This window comes from Micromesistius poutassou, assembly GCF_964030765.1.
Source record: "Micromesistius poutassou genome assembly, chromosome: 23".
Taxonomy (NCBI): domain Eukaryota; kingdom Metazoa; phylum Chordata; class Actinopteri; order Gadiformes; family Gadidae; genus Micromesistius; species Micromesistius poutassou.
The window spans coordinates 5,121,330-5,141,360 of NC_140293.1; the positions used below are offsets into that span (position 1 = coordinate 5,121,330).

A 20,031-nucleotide genomic window follows, 5' to 3' on the forward strand; every position below is an offset into this window, starting at 1 on the left:
TCTCAAGACATCACAGCATCCCTGGTCGTTTTGGACGTATCGTGATGGATTATCGATAAAGAGGCCAGAATACTCGCCCCCCCCCCCCCCCGCTTGCTTCGGAGAGACCGACGGCGACCCGAACCATACGTTGGTAAATATGTTGGTTCTATTCATCTAAAGAGGTCAACCAGCTCGTTCTAGGGTATGTACACGGCCGTGGCGGTACTATGGTTACCACCGTCCACTCCAGTGATGAAATTGACATATTTGACAGGGGTGTACACAAACTGTGTACACATAAAAAAAAAGCCTAGACACTATGATCACAAGATCAAAGCAAAGTGCGTTCATCACCTACCACCTTACGAGTGTTTAAACGGACATCGTCTCTCTCTCCACCCTGAATGTACCATAGAGATTATTTCAGTAGACGTCACGTCTATCTGCATAGGGGAATGAAATGCAATGAACCTGCGAGGTTTGGTGGTGGTGCCATGGTGGAAAATAATATAATAATGCCCCACTGTCCCAGCTCTCCGGGAAATGGCGCACACCTCAAAACCCAACATGGAAGGTATATTTATTTATCGGCATGCCACTGCCACCGTCGCCGTCAAAGCGACGATGATGGTGCTCGTATCTTAAGGGGGGTGGGTGGTGGTGGTGGTGGTGGGGTGGACGTTGGAGGGGGTGGGTGGGGGGGGGGGGGGGGGGGGGGAACAACAGAAAAAAATATGAGCCACATCTGGTTGGCAAACTGTCTTAAGATGGATGCAGAGCGAGCGCGCGTAAAAAGATGACAAGGTATCCTCTCTTTAAATGGCGTCCCGGTGGTGCGATGCGCGCGTTATGGTGTTTTTATCCATGGATGATGCAAAAATGGCGTGTTGTCATTGTGTTCCGCGTGTGTGTGTGTGTGTGTGTGTGTGTGTGTGTGTGTGTGTGTGTGTGTGTGTGTGTGTGTGTGTGTGTGTGTGTGTCCCACTCCCCATCACCACCCCCTGCAGCCGGAGTAGAATGTTACTAGCCTCCGCGGTGGTGGTATGGGAATGGCTGAACGAGCACGGACGCTGGCGGCCCTACAGCCCGGCCGTCTCTCACCACATCGAGGCGGTCATCCGTTGCGACCCACGCACCGCTAGTGTGGTCCTGGGCCAGGTGGACCCGCGCCTCGCGCCCTACATCATTGACGTGCATTCCATGCACCAGTTCCGTCAAGACACAGGTAACAACTAAAATAATGGATAATATCATCTCTGGGGCCGGAATGGTTTTTATTTGTGTGCGTCTTTGCAGCTCGGGAGTGATGTGGGTGATATGAGGGTGCTGGCTAAATGTGGCGGTGAGCTATAGGACATGTTTTGCAAGGCCTTCACTGAGCCCCTATATGCACGCCCGTAAATAGAAGCTCCCCCAAGCCATGACAGGCTTGTGTTGTTGCTTTTAAAGGCCGGATTCTGTCTACGTATTGTGTCAAAAAGGATGTACCGTGGTCGTGCATGTTGTTAGAAGCGTCCTCCGATTGAACGAGCAGCGGCTGTGTGCGCGAAAAGACGAGCGTTCATGGATGCATTGTGTACAGGTGTCAAACATTGTGCGCTTGAAGCTCTCTGGAAGTCGATCTTTTTTTCACCCGCGTCTTTGTCGTCGTGTCCGCCCTGAAACGCATGGCATGGGGGAGCAATGGCCATTTAAACCGTTTACATCGGACCTTTTTTTTCTTTTAAGTCATAATGATCGCTGAATCGAAGAAAGAAAGGCGGTCTCGAAGCAGGTGAACATGTGTCTGTCGTCACAACACGCGAATCGACATGGCAACACGGTGCTTATTGTTGTGATGAGGGAAAAAAAACGAAATCAAAACAATACTGTATGCTCGCTGAAGCAAGGAGGCCACCATACGCCGACACACACACATAGCGACTTGTGTGTGTGTGTGTGTGTGTGTGTGTGTGTGTGTGTGTGTGGGGGGGGGGGGGGTGTAGAAGAATCCAACACAAATGAGAATTACCGAGAGACGTGGAACTTTGGCTCGGAGGGCCGTGTGGCTCCCTCCTCCTCGGCCCTGGAGCTGACAAAAGAGTTTTGTTCACCCTGCTGCCTCCAGTTACCACTTCCAGCCCCGAACCTTGGGTGAGAGGCAAACGGGGGAGGTGGGAGGGAGGGGTGGCCTAGTCTAAAGGGAGACTGGAGGAGGTGGAGGTGGAGGTGGAGAGGAACAGTTGGAGGGTGCAGGGGGGGGGATTTCATTTCAGAAGTTTAGGGATGTGAACAAAATGGTGCTGAATGCTGATGATCAGATGTTTGTGCCAATGCCTGACAAAAGCCTTTTTCAGCGGGTTCTGATGAAATCCCTTTCTAGGGGGGATCTGAAAGGCTTGATTTGTATTACGTTGTCAATCACAGGAAGGTTTGATTCTCCTGTGATGGTGGTCGTTGCAGTTGAGTTTTTTTTTTTTTTTTACCTCTGAGTCCCATTGCATTTAGAAACAATATTTACACCATGCGTGTTTGTGGTATGAGGACTGGGAGTTCCACCGGACTCCCTGGGAAGACAAACATTGGCTTTAGGTCGGATCAAGGCCGCCCAGCCAATGGGAACCCAGCACACAGCGAGCCACAGGGCCGACCCGATTGCCCAAATTCTTCGTGAACACACACAGACATGTTGAATTTGGGAGGAATTGTAATCTGCTTGCGTACGGCAAACAGCTCTGTGTCCCAATCGTCCCCTCTCTCCTCCACCGTCACCGTAACAACAGCAACAATGACTCCATTCACCCCTCCACCGTCCACTCATATCTGTCGACCCGGGGGTCCGCGCGTTTACAACAACACGCTCGCCAGGGCTGGATCTAGGTCTGCACGCGTTTCTGCGAGGGTTTTCAAACCAAGGGTAGAAGACTTTATTGTGATGATGGTTTATTTGAGGAACTGAGGAACAGCGCTAGTATCATAGTGTTTATAGCAGATGCTCATTTGCATCACCCATCCCGAGCAGGGCTTTTGTAGAGATACAATAATGTACAGGGTGCAAATGAGATAAACGAGATTAAAACAATGAGCTACAAACAAGGTAAACTGAGCACAGAGCAGCGAGATACAATAAAACACATTTAGAAGGACCACCGCAACAGACAACAACCTTTTTTTTTTTTAATTATTTTTTTTTTTTACATTTCCATTCCCCGCAAATGTAATTTAGTTTTCCAGCCGGATTGTTGTTCAATCGTCGCTCGTGTTCCGTTCCGCTCAGCAGTGGTTGGTAAACTGCTTTGTGGGTGTGCTTTGGGCCCAGGTACCCTTCGACCGGTACGGCGCAGCTTCTACGACCCGGCCTCTGCGCCCGGCCAGGGCTGGCAGTGGGAGTGGGAGAACGACACGGGGAGCTGGACGGCCTACGACACGGAGGTGGGCATCGCCATCCAGGCGGCCCGCGACCGGCAGCAGCCCTGGCTGGACCTGGCGCCGCTGGGCTTCTGCTACCTCATTGACTTCCAGAGCATGACCCAGATCAACGGGCAGACGCAGCGCTGCCGGCGCATCCAGCGCCGCTCCGACCTGGCCTACCCCCTGGTGTCGGGGCCCCTGCCCAAGTCCCAGCCCGCCTGGGGCCCCGGTGGCGGCGGCGGCGGCGGTGGCTCGGCGGGCCCCGGGGGACTCATGGGGATCGGGGCCGGCGGTGGCATGGGTGGAGGTGGAGTTGGAGGAGGAGGAGGAGGAGGAGGCGGCGGAGGGGGTATGGGCCCGGGCACGGGCAACGGCAGCGCCTACCCCAGCGGAGCGCTGCCCGCCTCCGCCATCACCTCGCTGGGACAGCCGTGCGCCTGCCAGCAGTGCATGCTGGTCCTTAGCGTCAAGGCGGGCGCCATGTCGGCCGTCCACACGCTGGGGCGTCGCCCGCTGCCCAGCAAGCCCCCCAGCCCCAAGCTGGGCGGCTACATGTTCCAGGGGGGCTCGTACTCCTTGACCCTGCCGCGGCCCCCCTCACTGACGCGCACGCTCTCCCCGCACAGGACATCCATCATCGGGGCCATGGGGGGGGGAGGCGGCGGCGGCGGCGGTGGTGGTGGCGGGGGCGGCGGCGGCGGCGGAGGCCCCTTCGGACACTCCCTCTCCTTCCTGGGCTCGGCCACGGCCGCCCTCTCGCTCTCCTCCACCCGGCCCCCGCCTCCGCCCCTCCCGCCGCCCCCGCCCCCGCCACCGCCGCCGCTCCACCCGCCCTCCATCTCCCTGTCGGCCGCCCTGGCTCCCCCGCACCTGTCGTCCGGCGTCTCGGCCATCGCCGCCTCCTCCTCCTCCTCCTACGCCTCCTCGGTCACCACGGCGGCATCCATGCAGACGCTGCCCCTCATCTCCACCGTGGCGTCCAGCTGCGCCCCTTCGCCTTCAGCCCGCGTCCTGGGACCCGTGGCGTCATCGTCGTCGGTGTCGGTGGCGGCGGGGGCGGGGGCGGCGGCGTGCGCGGCCCCCCTGCCGCCCCGGGCCAGCCTGGCGGGCCTGAGCAGACCCGCCCTGCAGCGCATCGCCATGGCCCAGTCCCGGGCCCTCATCGCCTCCGGGTGAGTCGCCATCTTGTCTGTTGTTGTTGTTGTTGTTGTTGTTTGGAGGGGGGGGGGGGGGGGGGCGGTTGAGTTTAGGGGGGGATGCCACTTGAAGTTGTTGTTTCCTCTGACCTATTGGAACATCTGAGCAGGGCCGTTTCCATCCGTCTGTCCATCCTTCATCCACCCCTCTGTCATTTATCATCATCCATTCATCTGTCCATCATCCATCCATCTAGTATTCATCCATCCATCCATCCATCTATCCATCTTTCCTGCCAGGCTTTCTGAAGTACATAAAGTTCTGTGACTGCACCCAGGGAGTTTGAGCGCGTTATGTAACCCACTGAGCATGAAGACATGCTCGCGTGTCCTACTTAACTTAAAGGTCCAGACCAGGCCCAGACAGAGGAGCCTCTAAGAAGTGTTTCTTTGGTGTTGTCATACTCGGGGCTAAAAAAAAGTACTCTTTATTTAGGCTATATTTAAACTGGGATTCAGCTTATTTATGTGTCTTGATGCCGACTCGTCATTTTACGTTGGATGTTGAAAACATCATATTTTATTTTAACTAGATGCTGAGAGGAAGATTTGTGTTCTGGTGTGCACATCGGGTGCGCACCAAAAACACATTAAAACACACTATTGGAGATTAGCATTTCTTCATGTTGTGGTGCTGCACATATTAAATTTTGAGTTATCTTTGACCAGAAACGGAATCGCTTCATCCAAAAGTGTAAAAGCAATGAAGGGGGCATGTGAGGAAATCTGTCTGCCACCTTTTGTGTTGTGAACCTCTTGGTGTGCCGGGGATTGTGTGCCCTACATAATCATAGACGGAAATCTGACATCAACACTCGTTAGTATTCATAAGCTTTTAATCTATGTGACAGAGTCCATTCAGTGTAATGGACTCTGTGGGATAATACGATGTGTGTGCTACAGTCTTAAATAGGCAACGTTCACACACCAAGTAACACGTTTCTTTTGTTTTAGCGGGAGGTGGTGGTGTTTGGATGGTGGTGGTGGTGGGTGGAGGTGGCTGTCAGGTGGAATTGAGCACTGCACATTGCTTTTTTCTGCTTGTTCTCCTAACCCTGTCCCAAGTCTGCCCCCCCCCCACTCCTAAACCACACACACACACACACACACACACACACACACACACACACACACACACACACACACACACACACACACACACACACACACACACACACACACACACACACACACACACACACAGACCAAAAACAAATCAAGGATGACAGAAGTGAGAAAAGCCTGGGAACTATGTGTGTGTGTGTGTTGGTAGCTGTGGCAACCATTATGAACCCATCTGAATCCTGCTTCTCCTTTTGTGGAAACATTTGGAGACAGGAACGGAGAGTTTAGCTGTGTGAGTGTGTCTTGAGGGGACGTGTGTGTGCGCTAGTGTGTAAGTGTGGGTTATTGTGTTTGAGAAAGGTGTTTTTGTGTGTGTGGTGTGTGTGCGACCGTGTACGTGTGCGCGTGCATCCAGTGTCTACGCAGCTATTCTGACCAGGAGCCTCGCTCACATTGGCCCTGAACGCCTTGTTTAAACGATGGAAGGTAATTTGTGAAGTAGAGCATAAAGACAAATGTCTTCACGCTACCACGTAGCATCAAACAACAACATGTACGGACAGATTGTCGTTTTAGAAAGGGGCTGAGAACGAGATTAACAGAAGGTCGCATCAGCCACGGCTCGTGGACTGAGCGTGCTAGTTAGCTCGTTAGTTAGCGCGTTAGTTACCCTAGCCTAGCTCCTAGCCTTGAGTCGTGTGAGGTCCTCTGGGCGGCTGGCCAGAAGATTTTTAAATAATCGTGATCAAACCAAACTGTGGCAAAATGCTTTTAAGCAGACTCAGCAAAACAAAGGGATTTGGGAAAACATGTATTTGTAACACTGGTTTAGGTGAAGAACCAGAGAGAAGGTTGCGATGGTTTGATCACCCAGACCAGTGTCATCCTCTTAAGAGAATACTTTTGGTGGGGGATGAAATGGGCTGATTGATACATGGGCTGCTTTTCTATTGCCTGGATCAGTATTCTAAATGTTGGGTTGCTGTTGCTTCTTCCGCTGTCTGTAACCATGTTGGAGTCGTCAACATCCACGTTTTTATCAGAAAGCATTCACACAGCGTCTTCTATAGTCGGTCATTCTTCTCTGGTCTGGATACAACCCACCAAGCACTGTCACCCAACGTGGTGGTAAGCAAGGAGAGCTGTTCCTCAAAGGCACAAAGTCCTTTTCACGTAAGGTATATATCTATATCTGTAGATGATATGTATTAAGATAAATACATTGAGATTGACCTCAGAACTTGCAGTGAGACACACACACAGGTTTATCCCGCTTTTCCTTATTTCCTCTGAACAGAAGCTACTTCTGGTTCCACGCCACGTTCTCCACCAAAACAACACCTTCTATAAATACAAACAAAAACACCTCTGTAACAGACACGTCTCCACCTCACACCGTGAATCAGAGTGTATCATCTACACACGGAAACACAAACCAGTACAACCCCGAAATGTCTCCATTCAGCTCCTTCCTAAGCAGCTAACGTCGCTTGAACTTCCCAGGGTCATTAGTGCGAGTGTGTTTCAGCAGACCAGGGGGAGAACACACACACACACACACACACACACACACACACACACACACACACACACACACACACACACACACACACACACACACACACACACACACACACACACACACACAGCAACTTCAGTTTCAGGTCCACTTTACCACTATTTAACGCCGAGATTCAATTACAGACGCTTAAATGGGGCCAGAAATAAGTCATTCAGGAGTGAGTTAGGAGAAGGATTGATTCTGGTTTCCACCACGTGTTTTAGTATTCACTCAGGAACGACCACAGCGTTTCTCTGGGCGCGTCGTGTGAGGAGTTAACGCTTTCCTGTTTGGTCCAGCAGCTCTGGATCTCTGGTTTTGGGTATAACTATTAGTACACCAGGGTATTCAAACCACTATGATCTATCATGTCCCAGACAGGAACATTTTGGGCACTTAGCAGCAGAGAAAGTCCTAGTCGGCAAAGCAACACATTTCAACCATTAAAAATACATGGCAGATGCCAATTAGTATTTCAGGCTGGAAATGTTATTGATATGATGGTGCCTTGTTTTGATTATGGATGTTTTACTCTGACTATACGCGCTATGGATCTTAATAATGTATATCACAGGGAGCGGAAAAAGTCCCCATATTTATTTACTGGCTCACACAAACCTTATGTACGAATTGAATTCATATTTTATACATAATCCGAACCCAATGCACAACAAAAATTCAGAACCGAAGATTTGAAACACTTTTTAATTGGATAAGCATTCAGAATGGGCATGAAATGCTCAATAGCTGGCTGAACACAGTTGTATAAATGAAAAGTGACAATGCACGTTCTCATTTAGCTTCAGAGCGTAGCTCAGTTGAACTTCTTTCTTTTTGACATTTGAAACACAAATCCTCACCGGCAGGCAGATGTTATTTTCCTTCTCATCTGAAGGTCACTAGCTTGTCCAAAGCACATGAATTCCAGCGTTGACTAACTTAACATTGTGTTGTCATTGTGTAAGTGCCTGCAGAAATCAACAGCTGTATCCCTCTTACTCAACTATTACACCTGTTCAGACTTCAAAACGCTTTCTAACAACGTCGGCGATCCCAGCTGTCTCTCTCGTTGTCGTCTTCGTACTGAGCATTGTGTAGCGTCTTATCCTAGCTGTCCTTGTTGTATAGGGGGACTTGGTTCTATGAACATCCTTACTGTACCGACAGCGATATATTGTTTCTCCTTCTTCTGACTAATGTACTTATTCTAAGTCGCTTTGGATAAAAGCATCTGCTAAATTCCCTCAATGCAAATGTAAATGTAAATCTTCATTTTTTTTTTTTTTTCGGGGGGTTTTCAACAGTTTGACTTGCTTGCATCGTAGCGTTGTAGTGAAACAGAGCAGATGGTCCACCAAGCCATTTCCAAGTGACTGGAACCTCCTGAGATTAACTCTCTGGCGGTGGCGAGAGTGGCCTTTGCTGAGCCCACCTGCTGTGGCTCCCGTTTCCACGCCCACTCACATGCATTGTGTCAGCGGAACCAGAACAAGTCAGGCCTTTGAGTGCTTCTTCAACATCAGATAAATGTGTTAGGCTTAGGATTGTGTTGTGTGTGTGTGTGTGTGTGTGTGTGTGTGTGTGTGTGTGTGTGTGCGCACGTACACGTGTTTGAATGAGCAGCATATGCTTCAGGCTTGTTCGAACCAATCCTCCGTTGGTCCAGATGGACTGTAATGCTGCTAAATTAGCCCGGAAAACTCTTGCGTTGTTTCTGCCACCTTTTCTCCAAACACCTTCCCTTTCTTCTCCCTCCTACGCCCTCTTCCCCCCCCCCCCCCCCCCCCCCCCCCTCCCCCCGGAGCTCCTCAAAATATCTTTATTCATTTTTTTCTACCCGAACAGAACAATCGTTTGTCACGATAATCATGGAGAATTCCACTCAATTATTATCTGTTAAGCACAAGCCTGGGTTACCAGACGAATCTCACGAGATCGTGTTTCAGTTGCTCTGGTAGATAAGGTCTGGCTCCCCTCACGTAGGAAAAGATTCCCGGGGGAGAGCGTGTACCATATAGGCTCAGTCCTGATCGCAGCAACCCGGGTTTGAATCCTGCCAGTGGTCCTTTGCTGCATGTCCTCCCCTCCATCTCCCAGACCTTCCTCTTTATCTCACTCTATAATAAAGCATAAAAATGCAAAAAAAAAAAAAAATCAACCAGACAAACGCAGTTTGCAGTTTGTCTGGCGACGCCAGGCTAATCAAGGATCAGGATATGCTTGTGAATAAAATCGTATTGTGGACATTCTAGCTGAAGGTCATTACGTTGTGTAAATCTAAAGTATTTCAGTATTAACACACATTTAGTTTGTTCATATTTTGGTTATCTAAAGACATATCTTCCATCAACATTTACTTTAAAACTGACAAAACACGATAAGTGGACTTCTATCATAACTATACAGTACCATTCAAAGACAATCAACAATACTACTGTAATATTACGCTATACACTATTATTACACTATTTCCCCGGCTGCTATTGTTGACATTGTGCGCGTGTGCTGTTAAGTTGTGGAGAATCATGTCAATTCAAATCGGTCACTCCCTGTGTGTGTAAGCCTCCATGATTCAGCCTGTGTGTGTGTGCTGTGGATCACACACACCAGATTAGTGGGAAGATTAGCAGAGTGGTCTTCTGCTAATCAGAGTGAACTAGACCTCATCATCATCATCATCATCATCATCATCCTCATCATGGCCACTCTTCATCCACTTAAGTCGCCGAACTCTGTACTCAGACTCCTTGTTGTATCTTTTTATATATATTATATAATACATATTTATATTATGTTCTAAATATACTTTTGCAGTTGCTCCGATATTGATTGCATTCTTTCTAATATCCGTTGTTATCCACACCTGTGAGTCTTGGGACTGTTTACGAGAGGAAACCATGCGGAACCTGCCATAATGAATCACCATCCATTCACAAACAACGACACTAAACACTGAATGGAGAAAAAAAACAAAACCGCAAAGGTGATCGGTCGCACTTGAGGCGCCGCGCAATTAATCAACACGCGACACGCGAACCTCAAGGTGTCGTTCTCGCCACCTCGCGGTCCCGGAAACGGTGAAGTCCTGAGAGCCCTGGACGGGATCCGCCAGGTGAATGAAAACAGCGTTTGCGTCACTAAGCACCACGGTGCCATTAACGAGCGTGTCGTCGTCAGTGGGTCAGGTGAGCGTCCTAAATATAGACGCTCTATATTGTGGTCCTGTTCGCTGACTTCAGCTCTTCTGTCTCCTCCCTAATCACACAGAGGAAGACCCTTCTCTCTCTCTCTCTCTCTCAACAACATCCCCGCTGGCAATCCTCTCGGAAGGTGAAATCCGCGGCGTGTCACTTCAGACTCCTCCCACACCCGCGCTGGCCCTTTTAAACGTTCCCCTTGAGTAAAGAGTGTCACCTCCAAACCGCCGCCGTGTGTCTTGGTCGTCCTCCCCTGCGTGTTGGAGGTGGATGACTGCCGTTTGGGGTTGGGTTTTAACGATACACTTGTGTGATGGTAGTGATTCAAGAGTTTCATTGGTCACATACATGTACAAGAAATGCAGTGAAATGAAAAGTGGCAGTGCCTGCAGAGATTGTGCAACATTCAACATATTAAATATTCAAATGAGGTGACAAATAGAATACAAATAAGAAATAAAATAACAATTGAAACAATTATATAGAATAACAAATCTGAAAGTTTCAAATGAAAAAATGTGCAAAAAACAATAAATAGAGGTACTCTGTACAGTAAATAGAATACAAACAATTACATTTGAGGTAGTCTATGTTATATCTATGTTGGAGCAGCACTGACCAGCACTGTCATAAACACTGACAGCATCACAGGGTGTAATAGAACTTCATCACAGCCGTGAAAACAGGTGTGGCTCGTTAATCGGTAATTATGGATCTGTAGGTAACGGTGGCCATCGTTAACGTCATGAGACACACCTGTGTTCTCCCCTACTGTTACGCCTCTGTGATTATGACCTCTTGCAGATGCCAACGCTAACATTATGTACGTCAACACTGAATCCTTCCGAGGTCGATTGCGCAACGTGCTCTTTAACGGTGACGAGGTGATGCCGGATGTGCTTATTCTTTGCGTATGCGAGCGTGTCGTCGCGGTGACGCAGTGAGTGACGGGGTAATCTCAAACACTCAGTGACGTGTGAGGGGGCAGACTTCCGGGGCAGCAGTCTTCCAGCAGATGGAAACAGGTGGATTAGCCGTATAAGTGGTGGAGGCTCAGCTCCCACATGACAGAGAGACACAGAGACACAGAGGGAGAGAGAGGCAGAGAGACAGAGGGAGAGAGAGAGAGAGACAAAGAGAGCGACAGAGAAAGAGAGAGTGGGAGAAAGTGACATATAGAGGGAGAGAAAGAGAGGGACAAAGAGAGTCACATCGAGAGGGAGAGCAGGAGAGAGGGAGAGGGAGACAGACAGGGGAGAGAGAAGGAGAGAGAGACGTAGAGACAGGATTACTCACCCATCTCAGAGGTAAACTAAGTGGGAGAACAAGTGGGAGCAGGGATATCAACACAAGAGCACGTCCAAATTGGCTCTGGAGTAGGATCCTGATTTTTGCATTCGAGAAAGATGACTATTATTCAAACAGGCAGAGCGTAAGTATTTGTCATGTTATTGTTTTGAATTTGTGGTTTCACATTTTTGCCGCATTGAATTGAGTGATGGGGAGATAAAAATGTGGTGTCAATATTATTATGACAAACATGGAACATAAAAGGCACAGAAAGGTTTTAGAATTACAATTTCTATTGTGTTGTTTAGACTTTAAACCAGTTTGTGTGTCCGTGTATGCACGTTAGTACACAGCAAACTGCAATCAAGCTGTTATTAAGCTGGAGTGTGTGTTATTACTTATTTCTTATCACATGTATATGGACCATGGCTTTAGGATGTATTTTAGAATGTTATTAGTAGTTACTCGCTTAATGACACAATGGAACGGAAATCCACGTTTATCGTCTTGTCAGCCAATGTACAGTCTTCACGCCTGTGGTGAAATCACAACCTCACAAATCATAAGCTGTTCTAGTCAAAAAACACTTCACAATAGTTAAAAAAAAGTGCATCACTCAAATAAGCTAGCAAAGATAAAACCCACAACCACCAGACACGCACCGACCTGTGTTTCACACCCCGACCACAGCCACCTCTTCCTCGGGGTCAGGCGCCTCACAGGCTGTAGCCTTACTTGGCAGCGTAGCCTAGCGCCGCGTGAAGGTGTTAGCGCCGCATGACTCAGCGAAAAGCTCCTTAACCTGCTAACACCGCGAGGGCCACGTGCTCGCCCGCAGACGTCTGTTGTCGAGGCGGGGCGTCGACCTGTCGTTGTTGTTGTTGTTGTTGTTGTTGACGTCGACGTCTGCATGGGAGCAGTCTTTGACACCGACATGTACTGCAGCTTTAAAAATATATATATAAATTCTGAATGTTTTTTGTTTTGTTTTTCTTCCGACAGGGTTCCCACGGTACCGGTGAAGAACCTGAACGGGTCCAGCCCTGTACATCCGGCACTGGCAGGTAAGAAGAATTCAACCAAAACCCGACTTAACCAACTGGAGTTGAGTAAAGGGCTGAATATGGTTCCACGTCGACGCAACGCAAAGGGGCTTTACGGACCCCTTACTTTCCTTGCGTCTTTGCGTCGGGCCTGGCGTGCGCCTCCCAAAAATTGTAACCCTGCGTCGAGGCGACGCAGCAGCGAGGGCCGTGATTGGTCGCTCACTAAACCCGACGCAGAACCAAAACAGGTTCACGACTTGCGTTGAAGCGTCTGCGTTGCGTCGACGTGGAACCATAATCAACCCTTTAGTCATGCGTACAAATGCCGAATTCAACCAGATGCACTGACTTCTTGACAATGCGCTATTGGCATTAAAAGTTTAAGTCTTAAGTTGACACAAGCGTGAATATCAACTTGTATGCATCGAGTTTCGGTTTCTTTTCTTCTTGAAGAAGATAACTATCTGGCAGGCGGGCTGACCTCACATCTGACACCGTTTCCCTTTGTCAGAGCGATTAGCATCGGTCAAGGCTTGAGTGCTAAGGTCTAGCGCGTCTCCCCAGATACCAAACCCTCCTCCCCAGTTCTTACCAAATATGGTCAGATTATTTCCAGGATGAGGAGTTTGGAGCGTTGCATTTCAACACCCGCCCCTCTCCCCCTGCTGGCTGTGCTAGGTATTACAGGTATCCTGATGAGCGCGGCAGGACTTCCTGTCTGCTTGACCCGTCCCCCCAAGCTGGTGCTCCACCCTCCTCCGGTCAGTAAGAGCGACATCAAACCGGTACCGGGGCTTGGCCACTGCTGCCGCAAGACCACCAAGAAACAGGCCCGCAAAGGTAGGTAGAAACGCCCCCCCCCCCCTTGAATGAATGGTACGGTCCCAGTCTTCACAGGACCAGACCTAGTCATGGTCGGGCATAGACACCCGTCTTTAATGGCTCCTCCTTTTCAACCTCTTTTCTGTCCGTTTTGTCTTCAGGCAAGACCCCCGAGGAGGTGGTGAAGCGGTACCTGCAGAAGGTCCGCAATCCCCCCGAGGAGGTAAGGCCCGAGCCGCGGATGACGTCATTTTCTTATGTCGTTGTGATGATTGTAATCAGGGCCATGGATATTGTTGTATACGCTGCCATACTGCTAACCCTGCTGTGATTGGAAAAACACCTGCTACTGGATTTTGGATTATTGATTTAACTTGAATTTCTCTCTCCCTCCCTCTCTCCTTCACTCTTTCTGTGTCTCTATCTGTGTCTGTCTCTCTCCATCTTCCCTCTCTCTCTCTCTCTCTCTCTCTCTCTCTCTCTCTCTCTCTCTCTCTCTCTCTCTCTCTCTCTCTCTCTCTCTTCTCTCTCTCTCTCTCTCTCTCTCTCGTCTCTCTCTCTCTCTCTCTCTCTCAGGACTGCACCATCTGCATGGAGGCCCTGGCCGGGCCCTCGGGTTACAAGGGCCCCGGCGTGGGCGGCATCTCGCGGGCCGAGTCGGTGGGCCGGCCTGGCGCAGTGCGGCCACCAGTACCACCTGCAGTGCTGGTGGCCATGTACAACAACGGCAACAAGGACGGCAGCCTGCAGTGCCCCACCTGCAAGACCATCTACGGAGTGAAGACGGGGAACCAGCCACCCGGCAGATGGAGTACCACGTCATCCCCCACTCGCTGCCCGGCCATCCCGACTGCAAGACCATCCGCATCATCTACAACATCCCCCCTGGCATCCAGGTGGGCCAGGTGGACGCTTGGGCTGCTAGATTATGGACAAAGAATAATCATAATCACGATTATTTGGTTAATATTGAAATCACGATTATTCAAACAATTATTTTTTGAGTTATTTATTGAGTTTGAAAACATGATGCATTTATTCAGCGTTTCTCGCCAACAAAAACACTTTGTAACCGACAAATTGAAATTTCCCCCCTTAAAAAAAATACACAAAATGTCAAATAGAAAAATAATGTCCATTATGTATCCAGCTCTTTGAAAAAAAAAAATCGTTCCACTCAATTATATTAGTTTGAAGATCATTTGACCCAAAAATCGAAATCATGATTAAAATTTGAATAATTGCACAGCCCTACTAGCACCCTCCTTGACACGCCCCTAGACACGCCCCCCCTAGACTGGTTCACTGTTGATCCCGGGCCGCCACAGCGCCGCCATGTTGTGTTGTTTTGTGATGATTGAGGTGAGGAGTTGTTCTAAAGGTGTTGGAAGTGCATGATGGGTAACGGTGTTTTGTTTTGTGCGCGGCAGGGCCCGGACACCCGAACCCGGGCAAGCCCTTCACGGCCCGCGGCTTCCCGCGCCACTGCTACCTGCCTGAACAGCGAGAAGGGACGCAAGGTAAACCACAACCTCGCAATCTCTTGCATTCTCTATTCAACTGAAAATAACGTAATGTTGCCGAAGCAGATTAAAATTAACCAAAGGGAAAAAACTGCATTAATATTTGTACGTAATAATATCTGTACGTGTTAAAGGACGATCTTTCGATTGGTTTAAATATGGTTTCGATGTAGTCAAAGTAAATCATCAAAAGTGAAAAATATTCAAGAATGTGAAATGTATGATGCCACTCAAAGACTGATCTCTCTCTCTCTCTCTCTCTCTCTCTCTCTCTCTCTCTCTCTCTCTCTCTCTCTCTCTCTCTCTCTCTCTCTCTCTCTCAGGTCCTGAGGCTGCTGCTGGTGGCGTGGGACCGCCGGCTGATCTTCTCCGTGGGGACGTCCAGCACCACGGGCGAGTCGGACACGGTCATCTGGAACGAGGTGCACCACAAGACGGAGTTCGGCTCCAACCTGACGGGCCACGGCTACCCGGACCCCGGGCACCTTGACAACGTCCTGGAGGAGCTCAAGGCCCAAGGCATCACCGAGGAGGAGTGTCTACCCAAAGACTGAGGGGGCGGGGACTGTCGCCTGAGCCAATGGGAGAGCAGGAAAGGGAGGGTGGGAGGGGGACAGGGAGAGCGAGACAATGAATGGAGGCGGGGCCAAAGGTGTGGGGGGAGGGGTCGCTCGGCAACCAGAAGATGAGGTTTCGCGAGACATCGACGCGACAGCGACGTGAGTGTCCGTAACACAGACAACCCCCCCCCACCCCCCCCCCCCCCCCCGATGAGTTTGTCGGAGTACAGAAAACGTTTTTCTTTTTTTTTATTGAGCAGTGACGGTAATTAAAAAAAGTGAACGGACTTGGAGAGAGTGGATAAAAGGGAGATGAAGTACGACTCAAAAACAAAACACACACTCATTCAAGTGCGAAAACTTTGGACACCTTAAAGAAAAATAGCGCGATTTAGAGCTTCAGCTCCAAACCGCTGAGCATCAGAAGTCTCGACGGACTGCATGAATAATCAGTTTTCCTACGCTAAATGGGGAATCATTGATTTATTTTCTTTTTTTTTCCTGATACAACAAAGGTGTCGAGATTGCGACGGTTATTCAGTGAAGCGTTGGGGATCACTGTGCACATTCAACTGTGTTTAGATTTAAAAAAAGAAACGTGTCATTTATACTGTGGAGTTCAGAAAAAGGATATCAAGAATGTAACTAACTCTTAATTTTTCTGATTTTGGGAAACGGTGAAGTTTGCCAATAGTGCTGCTATATGATATCATAGTCGAGGGAAAAATGAAATTAACTTGAACGATGAAAGAGAAGGGAAAAAGGTGTAATTTTCATCATAGAATATCAGTGTTTTTCTTTTATATGATAACAAAGTTGTCTAAGGAAGGTTGAACAAAGGAGAAAAAAAACAGATTTACAATTCAGAAAACTGCTTTTAAAATATTTCAAGTGTGGGACTGAACATCACAGCATGGATGTTTTCTGACCTCTAGTGGTTCGTGTTGGGGATTACATTCCTTTTTAGGTCGTCTAAATCCTATCATTTTGAAAATGCATTGCTGTATAATATGAATACTTGATATGTTATCTGACGTTGTTTCCATTGATATCATTTATATATACTTTTACATGCCATATTTAATAGCATACTTTGATGTGACAGAATTATGACAGAGAGAGATAGAGTGAGAGAAAGAGAGCGATTGATGGCTAAGGATAAGCTATAGGTATAGCTGTGAGGATTTTCTATACTACTTGCCAACCCCCTTTGGTATTAAAAATCAATTTTAGATTTTAGGTCAAGGCTGCACATATCGACGTTACTCAGTGTGTCCGAGCAGAGGCACACAATGTGTTTATTTTTGTCCTATTATTTCCTTGGGTTTATCACAAGACAGATTTCGAATACCTCCTTTCCAACAAAGGGGGTTAGGCCTACTGAATGGTTATACACCAAGCAAACATTTAACGCAATTAGTCTTGCACAAAGGACGCTCTCTGGACTCCTTATGAGTGACTATACCGTTTCAAACGAGAGGCTTAATCTCGTCGATCACAAAACAAACACCAACTGTTATCACCTCGACAAATATAACCCCCCGTCCTCCATTATATGAGAAACGGTTAGAGAACGACGAAGCAAACCATCGGCTCGACTTGTTTTCAGACGTCGCCAAAACGGCCCTGTTGATTGTGCCACACGGCGCTTTTACTTTGAAAAGACCCACAACGATGTGTACTGGTGTAGGCCGATGTGAAAACGAGACATTTATACTTTCTATTTTATGTATGCGCTGTTTGTATGTGTTTTATGTGCACAAAATTTACATTAAACGTTTTCTAAGATACAACTACAGATCAGAGCCGCACTCTGGAGGATTTATTTATTTAATGTTTTGTTTCATGTCATGTCTGGAGGTTATCGTGAGTGATTTTTATTTTGAAGTGCAAACATTTCTGGTTCCATTACAACATGGTGAAGTATGGCCCCTTTTAGTTAAAAGTAAAATATTACTTGTGTACACTGTAACAGCATGTCATTTTACTGGTCTATTTTAAGAGATGCATTTTTTTGGTGGTTACATTTCTGTCCGGAAACCAATTAAATTCTATTCTCTAGAAATTAGCCCAGGATTGCTGATTCTTATATACATCTCATTGCAATTATTTTAGGAACAATCGGATCTTGTGGCCACATATTGCTTTCATGCATAAAGTGTCTTATTTTTATATTCTCACTGTTTTATTCCCTTTTCCAAAAGAAATGTTAATCTAGTTATCCTTCGCTGAGGGCAGTGTTTTGAATCTAAAGACTGTTTTTATTTTTGTTTTAAAAAGCTGGTAAATGAAAACTGTACAAATTAGGTGGTGATTCAATGGCCGCAGTAACATGTATAAAGAACAAGCAACTTGCATTGAATATTCAGTACAGTGGGACTATTAAATTTGTAAAAATGACCCGTGTGTCAGTTAGTTTTGTGCAGGTGCCTGTCTGAACACTAATTGGATTTTTATTTAATTGTATTCACAGCAGTCCCTTTTCACATTTTTGTAATTATTCAGACATCTTCAAAGTAAATGGCACTGAGTTCAAAAACTCATTGACAGCAAATATGGGACTTCTTTGAGGTTAAAGGGTTAAAATACTTTAAAATATAAAACATCAAACTGGCTGCCAATTATGATAGCACTTATTTCTACTTGGATGGGACTACAGATGCAAATTTGGGACTGCAGATGCAAATTAGCTTAAGGTTAACTCTGGTGCAATACATCAAATGTTTACATTTATGTTTTTAATTGCACATGGTCCCTTTCAAATAAAACCAAATAAAATAAAATCATATATATATATATATATATATATATATATATATATATTAGCATGTAACTTGAAAAAAGATCCAAATCAAAATTCTGCAGTATGCGTACATTCTGTATGCACTCTTCCAAATGATATAGGCCAACCGCTGATATACATAACAAATACAGGCAGTGCTGAACTAACCTGTTTTACCCATATTTTTTTATGTATGAGGAAATGCCAACCAATTTACAAAAAAACCGACTTGCTGGGACTTTGCTCTCAGTAAGCCAATTACTTTATTGTTAAATGGCCGGCTTTTGAATGACTCCCTTAACTCTAGATTAGTCTGTCTACTCTCTTGGATTACAAACGTGGATTATGTCCACCTTAATGGATGAACAAAGGCAATAAAGGAAAAATAACATTACCAAGTCTGAAACCTATAAAGTTACACATTGGAAGGTTTATGAATAAGACCAATTTAAAAATGTTTGACAATGGGGTCCATCTAATAACTGCAATTATATTGTACTTTCTAAAGGAAATCAGATTTAACAGCAAAGATGTTGGACTCATAATTCCACAAAGAGGATTCCCTCAGGAATTTGACATTTATAGGGCCATCTGTTACTTAGAGTCAACAAGACCACTCAGACATAATACTGACGGTACACATTACAGACCCCTAGGCCTGGCTCATGTCACATCAACTCTCACTTGATCATTTCATTCCCGATTGCCAGAGCTACCAAATTGCGTATAAGCAACAATACATCGGTCCATCACCTGACTGTCAGTTTAGCAGCAGATGGGCAATGACTTTGGCCAGATCAGATGGGCCTAATCGGGTTGAAGTCGTGTCAAGACGGTCGGAGAGCAAAAAAGTGGCACTAATTATAATGAAGATAAAGTGAGATGAGTCAAAAGATGTGTAGGCCTGCAAACGCGGTGGGAGGGCAAGGGAGAGAGAGAGAGAGAGAGAGAGAGAGAGAGGAGAGAGAGAGAGAGAGAGAGAGAGAGAATACCGAGGGGGGAGACAGAGAAAGACGAGGGCATTTTTTTAATACAATGCTTATGTGAAATGCGCATTTTAAACAAGCATTCTCGTTTCGCTGTGGATATGTGTGGACGGCTGATCTAGTCGGTGCACGTCTCTCCGCCGGTCTCCCTGACTCCCCACGTGTTAAACGCATTCGCGTGCTTTTTTAGTGCTGCGTGCCAACTGAAAGTATTTACTTAAACTGTAATGGTGCTGAGGCAAATCCTCTTACTCCCGGCCACAATAGAGTTGTCTATTACTAAAAAGCTTTTAAAAAGCAACCGCGCATTGGCAGCCTGCCGAAGTCTAGTTGCCAAGGAAACACTCTCCCCCTCCCCCTTCCGCCAGTGTCCTCGCTCACCTCTCCCGCCCTTCCCGCGAGTGTTATATTTCAAAGCTGTCAGCAGCCTCTCGCGCGCTCACTGCAGCCTTTCAGCTAAAAGCTTTTTGTGGAGCCGGTGGAGCCCGCGCGAGAAAAAGAGCTGGTGGGAGTGGCCTGGGAGGGAAAACAGAGGGCCCCTTTCACCGTTGCCAGGGCAACTTGTGACGAAACCCACCCCCCTACTAAAAGCTTTTAACCGGATCTCTCTCCTGCCTTAGGCCCCATTTTG

General features: G+C 47.5%; 1 pseudogene across 1 annotated transcript; it reads left to right on the top strand.

Moving 5' to 3' along the window:
- Nucleotides 1-717: 717 nt before the first annotated feature.
- LOC311368572 (E3 ubiquitin-protein ligase DTX4-like) lies at nt 718-15,651 on the top strand (annotated as a pseudogene). The gene is made up of 8 exons (XR_014684238.1): nt 718-1,207; nt 3,281-4,544; nt 12,684-12,745; nt 13,406-13,567; nt 13,711-13,772; nt 14,126-14,445; nt 14,980-15,069; nt 15,396-15,651. The product of XR_014684238.1 is annotated as an E3 ubiquitin-protein ligase DTX4-like (transcript).
- The last annotated feature ends 4,380 nt before the right edge of the window (nt 15,652-20,031 follow it).